The sequence below is a fragment of the Cherax quadricarinatus genome, chromosome 74, assembly GCF_038502225.1.
Source record: "Cherax quadricarinatus isolate ZL_2023a chromosome 74, ASM3850222v1, whole genome shotgun sequence".
NCBI lineage: Eukaryota > Metazoa > Arthropoda > Malacostraca > Decapoda > Parastacidae > Cherax > Cherax quadricarinatus.
The window spans coordinates 2,665,369-2,675,000 of NC_091365.1; the positions used below are offsets into that span (position 1 = coordinate 2,665,369).

General features: G+C 48.2%; 1 long non-coding RNA gene across 2 annotated transcripts in view; it reads right to left on the reverse strand.

Annotated features, from left to right (window-relative positions):
• Window positions 1–3,630: 3,630 nt before the first annotated feature.
• Window positions 3,631–9,632, reverse strand: part of LOC128700107 (uncharacterized) — a 9,113-nt gene continuing 3,111 nt past the window's right edge. For both annotated transcript variants that reach the window (XR_011394068.1, XR_011394069.1), the window contains exons 2-4: window positions 7,008–7,648; window positions 5,112–5,197; window positions 3,631–3,824 (exon numbers count right to left, since the gene is read on the reverse strand). This is a non-coding gene — a long non-coding RNA (uncharacterized lncRNA). The remainder of the gene's footprint in view (window positions 3,825–5,111; window positions 5,198–7,007; window positions 7,649–9,632) is intronic.

The window sequence follows — 9,632 nt, forward strand, 5'->3', positions numbered from 1 at the left end:
CCACGCCAGGGTTCCATGCAAGGGTTCTATGCCAGAGTTCCATGCCAGGGTTCCACGCCAGGGTTCCATGCCAGGGTTCCATGCCAGGGTTCCATGCCAGAGTTCCATGCCAGGGTTCCATGCCAGGGTCCCACGCCAGGGTTCCATGCCAGGGTTCTATGCCAGAGTTTCATGTCAGGGTTCCACGCCAGGGTTCCACGCCAGGGTTCCATGCCAGGGTTCCATGCCAGGGTTCCACGCCAGGGTTCCATGCCAGGGTTCCATGCCAGGGTTCCATGCCAGGGTTCCATGCCAGGGTTCCACGCCAGGGTTCCATGCCAGGGTTCCATGCCAGGGTTCCACGCCAGGGTTCCATGCCAGGGTTCTATGCCAGGGTTCCATGCCAGGGTTCCATGCCAGGGTTCCCCGCCAGGGTTCCATGCCAGGGTTCTATGCCAGGGTTCCATGCCAGGGTTCCATGCCAGGGTTCTATGCCAGGGTTCCATGCCAGGGTTCCATGCCAGGGTTCCACGCCAGGGTTCCATGCCAGGGTTCCATGCCAGGGTTCCACGTCAGGGTTCCATGCCAGGGTTCCATGCCAGGGATCCACGCCAGGGTTCCATGTCAGGGTTCCTTGACAGGGTTCCTTGCAGGGGTTCCATGCCAGGGCTCCATGCCGGGGTTCCACACCAGGGTTCCATGCCAGGGTTTCATGCCAGGGATCCATGCCAGGGTTCCATGTCAGGGTTCCTTGCCAGGGTTCCATGCCAGGGTTCCATGCCAGGGCTCCATGCCGGGGTTCCACGCCAGGGTTCCATGCCAGGGTTTCATGCCAGGGATCCTTGCCAGGGTTCCATGCTAGGGTTCCATGCCAGAGTTCCATGCCAGGGTTCCATGCCAGGGTTCCATGCCAGAATTCCATGCCAGGGTTCCACGCCAGGGTTCTATGCTAGGGTTCCATGCCAGGGTTCCATGCCAGAGTTCCATGCCAGGGTTCCACGCCAGGGTTCCATGCCAGGGCTCTATGCCAGGGTTCTATGCCAGGGTTTCACGCCAGGGTTCCATGCCAGGGTTCCACGCCAGGGTTCCATGCCAGGGTTCTATGCCAGGGTTCCATGCCAGGGTTCCACGCCAGAGTTCCATGCCAGGGTTCCACGCCAGGGTTCCATACCAGGGTTCTATGCCAGGGTTCCATGCCAGAGTTCCATGCCAGGGTTCCATGCCAGGGTTCCACGCCAGGGTTCCATGCCAGGGTTCTATGCCAGAGTTCCATGCCAGGGTTCCACGCCAGGGTTCCATGCCAGGGTTCCATGCCAGGGTTCCACGCCAGGGTTCCATGCCAGGGTTCCATGCCAGGGTTCCACGCCAGGGTTCCATGCCAGGGTTCCACGCCAGGGTTCCATGCCAGGGTTCCACGCCAGGGTTCCATGCCAGGGTTCTATGCCAGGGTTCCATGCCAGGGTTCCATGCCAGGGTTCCACGCCAGGGTTCCATGCCAGGGTTCTATGCCAGGGTTCCATGCCAGAGTTCCATGCCAGGGTTCCATGCCAGGGTTCCACGCCAGGGTTCCATGCCAGGGTTCCACGCCAGGGTTCCATGCCAGGGTTCCATGCCAGGGTTCCATGCCAGGGTTCCATGCCAGATTTCCACGCCAGGGTTCCATGCCAGGGTTCTATGCCAGGGTTCCATGCCAGGGTTCCATGCCAGGGTTCCACGCCAGGGTTCTATGCCAGGGTTCCATGCCAGGGTTACATGCCAGGGTTTCACGCCAGGGTTCCATGCCAGGGTTCCATGCCAGGGTTCCATGCCAGGGTTCCACGCCAGGGTTCCATGCCAGGGTTCCATGCCAGGGTTCTATGCCAGGGTTCCATGCCAGGGTTCCATGCCAGGGTTCCACGCCAGGGTTCCATGCCAGGGTTCGATGCCAGGGTTCCATGCCAAGGTTCCATGCCAGGGTTCCACGCCAGGGTTCCATGCCAGGGTTCCATGCCAGGGTTCCACGCCAGGGTTCCATGCCAGGGTTCTATGCCAGGGTTCCATGCCAGGGTTCTATGCCAGGGTTCCATGCCAGGGTTCCATGCCAGGGTTCCACGCCAGGGTTCCATGCCAGGGTTCTATGCCAGGGTTCCATGCCAGGGTTTCATGCCAGGGATCCATGCCAGGGTTCCATGTCAGAGTTCCTTGCCAGGGTTCCATGCCAGGGTTCCATGCCAGAGTTCCATGCCAGGGTTCCATGCCAGGGTTCCATGCCAGAGTTCCATGCCAGGGTTCCACGCCAGGGTTCTATGCCAGTGTTCCATGCCAGGGTTCCATGCCAGAGTTCCATGCCAGGGTTCCACGCCAGGGTTTCATGCCAGGGTTCTATGCCAGGGTTCCATGCCAGGGTTCCACGCCAGGGTTCCATGCCAGGGTTCCACGCCAGGGTTCCATGCCAGGGTTCTATGCCAGGGTTCCATGCCAGGGTTCCATGCCAGGGTTCCATGCCAGGGTTCCACGCCAGGGTTCCATGCCAGGGTTCCACGCCAGGGTTCCATGCCAGGGTTCTATGCCAGAGTTCCATGCCAGGGTTCCACGCCAGGGTTCCATGCCAGGGTTCCACGCCAGGGTTCCATGCCAGGGTTCTATGCCAGGGTTCCATGTCAGGGTTCTATGCCAGGGTTCCATGCCAGGGTTCCATGCCAGGGTTCCACGCCAGGGTTCCATGCTAGGGTTCTATGCCAGGGTTCCATGCCAAGGTTCCATGCCAGGGTTCCACGCCAGGGTTCCATGCCAGGGTTCCATGCCAGGGTTCCACGCCAGGGTTCCATGCCAGGGTTCCATGCCAGGGTTCTATGCCAGGGTTCCATGCCAGGGTTCCATGCCAGGGTTCCACGCCAGGGTTCCATGCCAGGGTTCTATGCCAGGGTTCCATGCCAGGGTTCCACGCCAGGGTTCCATGCCAGGGTTCCATGCCAGGGTTCCACGCCAGGGTTCCATGTCAGGGTTCTATGCCAGGGTTCCATGCCAGGGTTCCACGCCAGGGTTCCATGCCAGGGTTCCACGCCAGGGTTCCATGCCAGGGTTCCATGCCAGGGTTCCACGCCAGGGTTCCACGCCAGGGTTCCATGCCAGGGTTCCACGCCAGGGTTCCATGCCAGGGTTCCATGCCAGGGTTCCACGCCAGGGTTCCATGCCAGGGTTCCACGCCAGGGTTCCACGCCAGGGTTCCATGCCAGGGTTCCATGCCAGGGTTCCACGCCAGGGTTCCATGCCAGGGTTCCACGCCAGGGTTCCATGCCAGGGTTCTATGCCAGGGTTCCATGCCAGGGTTCTATGCCAGGGTTCCTTTTACAGCAGTCTGACTCTATCCATCTCGCTTCTCCGTTTATTCGATGGTCCGTTTATCCCGTCCGTCCGTCTATCCGTCAGTCTTCCCACATGTTTAATTGTGATTATGATAATGCATCTACATGTCTTTACGACATGGTACCCCTACGTGGTGACTGGGGGGGGATACCTTGATGCTGAAGGGCTCTTGATCCAGGGAACTGAGAGCTACCCTCCTCTTTCATGGATCAATCCTGATCATCTCCTAGTCCCCAGGCGATGTATCACCCTCACGGGTTTAGCCCTTCATAAAAAAAATGGACGAAAAATAATGAAACGCAAACGAAGAAAAACAAAAACCTTTATTTTGTAAACACTTGGCTGATAGACTCGTCCATGACCAGTGGTTATTAAGTGTAAGTTTGTTTTTAGTTCGACCATTGACGGTAAGGTTGTGGACGCCTGGAGCTGCCAAACACGATGGTCGGACTTGGACGCTTTCTGTCTGAGGGGAACGATATGGAACTGGAAAGTGCGCCCTGTGTGTGTGTCAGAGAAAAACTTATTAATATTTTATCACAGCAGATCGTGCATATCTTCCTGTCTATCTTGCTCCCTCTTGACTCTTTGTCAGCTACAGTTTTGTTACACAGACTTTGGTTAGTCTTCCTCTACCACTCCTCACCGAACTTACTAACTCTACTTCTGTCATACTCTCCACCCCCTCTGGTCTGTCAGCAAGTATTTTAAATCTTCAGTACACTCTACCCTGCACCACTCTATCACCCTTGTAGGTTTACCGTTTAGTTATGATTATAATGAACAAAAAGGCACAATACCGTGACTAGAATAATACACAAATAACCCGTACATAGGACTTTGTAAATGGTCCAAGTCGGACCGAAACGTCGTCGTAAGCTCGTGTCTCCTGTGTGTGGATTATTTGTGTATGATTATAAACCGTACCACGGGTGGGGTTAGAACCCGCGATCAGAGAGTCACAAAGCTCCAGACCGACGCGTTAGCCAGAGACAGAGACAGACAGACAGAGAGACAGAGACAGACAGAGACAGACAGAGACAGAGACAGAGACAGAGACAGAGACAGACAGAGACAGACAGAGACCGAGTCAGAGACAGACAGACAGAGACAGAGAGAAGTTCAACAATTTATAAAAAGTAAAGGAAATGTAAGCATCATTAATATTACATTTAAAGGAAATGATGTTGAAGACAAGAGTAACGAGATAAAGACAAGAGTAACGAGATAAAGACAAGAGTAACGAGATAAAGACAAGAGTAATAATATTTGGCTACTAGTGAAGACATTGATGCTTATAAAACAATAGGTAATTATGAGGTGGGAATAAAAACAACCAGTAAATATATATATTACAAATAGAAAAAAAATACTGAGAGTTATTTAGATAACTTAGAAACAGCAAAAAAAAAAAAGTGCGTAAAATAACGCCAGTGAAAAAATAGTGAAATTCCAAGAGCTTTTGGGAATTCTCACTTGATAATGTGATAAATCACGAAATCGCTTGAAATTTCACTCTTTTTGTTACTGTGGTTATTTTGTATGATCCTGGTGGGTTTAGCTCTTGGTTTTGATTATAATAATAACGTGGTTACTTTGTATATTTATGATCTCACTTGTTTACTGTGATCTTATTCCATACTGATATGTATATTTATTATGGATCATCTGTGAGAGCAACTGGAACAACAAGTCAGAAACTGATTTCCTCCAGCGCTGTCTTTGGAAGAGTTAGTTCAGGTTTTGCTTGAGGAATGACTTAGAATTCCCCTGGAATCGTAACTTACCACTCCGGGGGTGTTAGCATTTCTTCCACCAACAATCTTGAGCTCAAACTTCTGCCCTGTCGCCTTTGTTTGGTGTTTCTTGCTCTCTGTAACACAAACAAGGAGACTGTAGCTGTTACTTTGTCTGCAGCACGTCATGCTGTTACTTTGTCTGCGACACGTCATGCTGTTACTTTGTCTGCAACACATCATGCTGTTACTTTGTCTGCAACACGTCATGCTGTTACTTTGTCTGCAACACGTCATGCTGTTACTTTGTCTGCAACACGTCATGCTGTTACTTTGTCTGCAACACGTCATGCTGTTACTTTGTCTGCAACACGTCATGCTGTTACTTTGTCTGCAACACGTCATGCTGTTACTTTGTCTGCAACACGTCATGCTGTTACTTTGCAACACGTCATGCTGTTACTTTGCAACACGTCATGCTGTTACTTTGCAACACGTCATGCTGTTACTTTGCAACACGTCATGCTGTTACTTTGCAACACGTCATGCTGTTACTTTGCAACACGTCATGCTGTTACTTTGCAACACGTCATGCTGTTACTTTGTCTGCAACACGTCATGCTGTTACTTTGCAACACGTCATGCTGTTACTTTGTCTGCAACACGTCATGCTGTTACTTTGTCTGCAACACGTCATGCTGTTACTTTGTCTGCAACACGTCATGCTGTTACTTTGTCTGCAACACGTCATGCTGTTACTTTGCAACACGTCATGCTGTTACTTTGTCTGCAACACGTCATGCTGTTACTTTGTCTGCAACACGTCATGCTGTTACTTTGTCTGCAACACGTCATGCTGTTACTTTGTCTGCAACACGTCATGCTGTTACTTTGTCTGCAACACGTCATGCTGTTACTTTGTCTGCAACACATCATCCTGTTACTTTGTCTGCAACACGTCATGCTGTTACTTTGTCTGCAACACGTCATGCTGTTACTTTGTCTGCAACACGTCATGCTGTTACTTTGTCTGCAACACGTCATGCTGTTACTTTGTCTGCAACACGTCATGCTGTTACTTTGTCTGCAACACATCATCCTGTTACTTTGTCTGCAACACGTCATGCTGTTACTTTGTCTGCAACACGTCATGCTGTTACTTTGTCTGCAACACGTCATGCTGTTACTTTGTCTGCAACACGTCATGCTGTTACTTTGTCTGCAACACGTCATGCTGTTACTTTGTCTGTAACACGTCATGCTGTTACTTTGTCTGCAACACATCATCCTGTTACTTTGTCTGCAACACGTCATGCTGTTACTTTGTCTGCAACACGTCATGCTGTTACTTTGTCTGCAACACGTCATCCTGTTACTTTGTCTGCAACACGTCATGCTGTTACGTTGTCTGCAACACGTCATGCTGTTACTTTGTCTGCAACACGTCATGCTGTTACTCTGCAACACGTCATGCTGTTACTCTGCAACACGTCATCCACACGCACATATTTCCCCAATAAATATTTACATTTTTTTTTTCCAAGAAATATAATTGTTGTAAGATAGTATATGAGAATAACTTACCCACTGTGAGGAGAGATGTGCACAGTAACTTACCCACTGTGAGGAGAGATGTGCACAGTAACTTACCCACTGTGAGGAGAGATGTGCACAGTAACTTACCCACTGTGAGGAGAGATGTGCACAGTAACTTACCCACTGTGAGGAGAGATGTGCACAGTAAGTTACCCACTGTGAGGAGAGATGTGCACAGTAACTTACCCACTGTGAGGAGAGATGTGCACAGTAACTTACTCACTGTGAGGAGAGATGTGCACAGTAACTTACTCACTGTGAGGAGAGATGTGCACAGTAACTTACCCACTGTGAGGAGAGATGTGCACAGTAACTTACCCACTGTGAGGAGAGATGTGCACACTAACTTACCCACTGTGAGGAGAGATGTGCACAGAAGCAGCAGCATCAGTAGAGCGTTGACATGAACCTTCAGTGCCACCATCCTCACTGCTGTGGTGGACACTGCTGGTAGTTATTGCTGTGGTAGACACTGCTAGTGGTCACTGCTGTGGTAGACACTACTGGTGGTCACTGCTGTGATAGACACTACTGGTAGTCACTGCTGTGGTAGACACTACTGGTGGTCACTGCTGTGGTAGACACTACTGATAGTCACTGTTGTGGTAGACACTGCTGGTGGTCACTGTTGTGGTAGACACTATTGGTGGTCAATGCTGTGGTAGACACTACTGGTGGTCACTGCTGTGGTAGACACTACTGATGGCCACTGTTGTGGTAGACACTGCTGGTGGTCACTCCTGTGGTAGAAATTGCTGGTGGTCACTGTTGCGGTAGACACTGCTGGTGGTCACTGTTGCGGTAGACACTGCTGGTGGTAAATGCTGTAGTAGACACTGCTGGTGGTCACTGCTGTGGTAGACACTGTTGGTTCTCACTGCTGTGGTAGACACTGCTGGTTCTCACTGCTGTGGTAGACACTGTTGGTTCTCACTGCTGTGGTAGACACTGCTGGTTCTCACTGCTGTGGTAGACACTGCTGGTTCTCACTGCTGTGGAAGTTACACATAGTGTAGTCAGTAATATGGAAGAGAAGATGGGATACAGAGGAAGACTGGTAGTCTGTATATATTCGGACTTACAGCTAAGGTCCTCTCCAAGAGAATACAGAGGAATGAGGAGCGTGATCAAGTATTTATATTGATCCTGAGAGCAGAGACGGACCTTCGTGGCTCTTCCAGGCGCTAGATAACATTTCCCAGTGGTGAATATTTTTGGGAACATGGCTTCTCATTGAAGCTGTGAAACTGAATACTTACCAAGGTGAGGCACTGACCACCTTAGACGTACTTCCTCAAGGTTGAGGGACTGACCACCTCATCTCTTTACTGTTTCTGATGTCTTCAGTAATTATGTCACCTGGCTTCCACCACACTACCTTTGATATCTTCAGGTTATTTTTAACATTCTTGTTATGTTAAAGCTGACCAGCAGTCAGTCTTAAATAGTAGTAGTAGTAGTAGTAGCAATAATAATAATAATAATAATAATAATAATAATAATAATAATAATAATATTATTATTATTATTATTATTATTATTATAAAGTTTTATATGCAGAGTACTCAAAGACGAAATTGGAATAAATATTGAATAATGAGCCATGGGAGTATATATGTATATAATCATATAGGTGATGCACAATATACTAACTGTAGAAATTCGCTGCCGGAAACAGGAGTGAGAGGTATTCCTTGATGTTAAAGGTCAACTCTTAGTTATTTCCGGCCAATAACATCTTAGTCTGCGACCGATAACTGTAAATGTTATAGAGCAGTAGAGTGGGAGTTGAGTGTGTGTTGTATGCAACAATAACATAGTGGAGGTTGTGTGTGTTGCATGCAACAACATACAGTAACTTCAGGAGTGGTGTGGGGTTGATGCTGGTCCTCCTGGCTGGGCATATAATTAATATATATATATATATATATATATATATATATATATATATATATATATATATATATATATATATATATATATATATATATATATTATATATATATATATATATATATATATATATATATATATATATATATATATATATATATATATATATGTGTGTGTGTGTGTGTGTTTGTGTGCACTGACTCAATAATTAAATAATTAACTGGTTTTCACACTAGAGTGAGCGATTAGGAAGGAGGTCTTGAGGGAGTTTATTGTAGTATTTAATCATGCCCCAGGAAGGTACCCAGACACTCCACAAACACCCAGGCTATTGCTAAATGAACAGATGCAACGGATGTAAGAAAACTTGCTGGCACGTCTCACCCTACCCGAGATTCAATCCCGTTACCAATCACTTGTGAGCCGAGTGCGCTGACCACTGAGCTACAAGTTACAAATTAAAGTTCAAAGATTTACAGCCTTACTAGTCCCAGTGTGAAAGTTGTGCACCTTGAAGCGACACAAGCAACTGGTCCCGACAACCGTAGACAAGCTTAGCACTAGTGAGACTTAATGTGACTGCAATATACAAAATACTAAATGAAGGAAATCAAGTATATGACGACAAATTTAAAATGAGATAATCGGAAACAAGGAAACATAGATGGAAATTAAAAATGTATACGAGTCACAGTGATGGTGAGATTACTGCTCCCTGTAACAGGGTGATGCAAAAGTGTTATAAACGCTGTATTTAACTCTATTATATTGTCTTAATTCATCTCTCTTCTCTCTCTCTCTCTCTCTCTCTCTCTCTCTCTCTCTCTCTCTCTCTCTCTCTCTCCCCTTGTTTATATATTTTGTTGCTGCTCTCTGGAATGGTGGAGATATCTTCATAAACATTTAATTTTTTTCTGTGTATTTTATGGGATATCCTGAGGGATGGTAATTCCCAAGTTTGTCACTGCAGCTCTGCTGGAAGACAATCTTTGACACCGTCCTAGCTGAGGAACTTTAATGGAATACTTGACGATATTCTTATCACCACACTGAAGTCTCCCAGCTCAGACTGACACGCTTCCA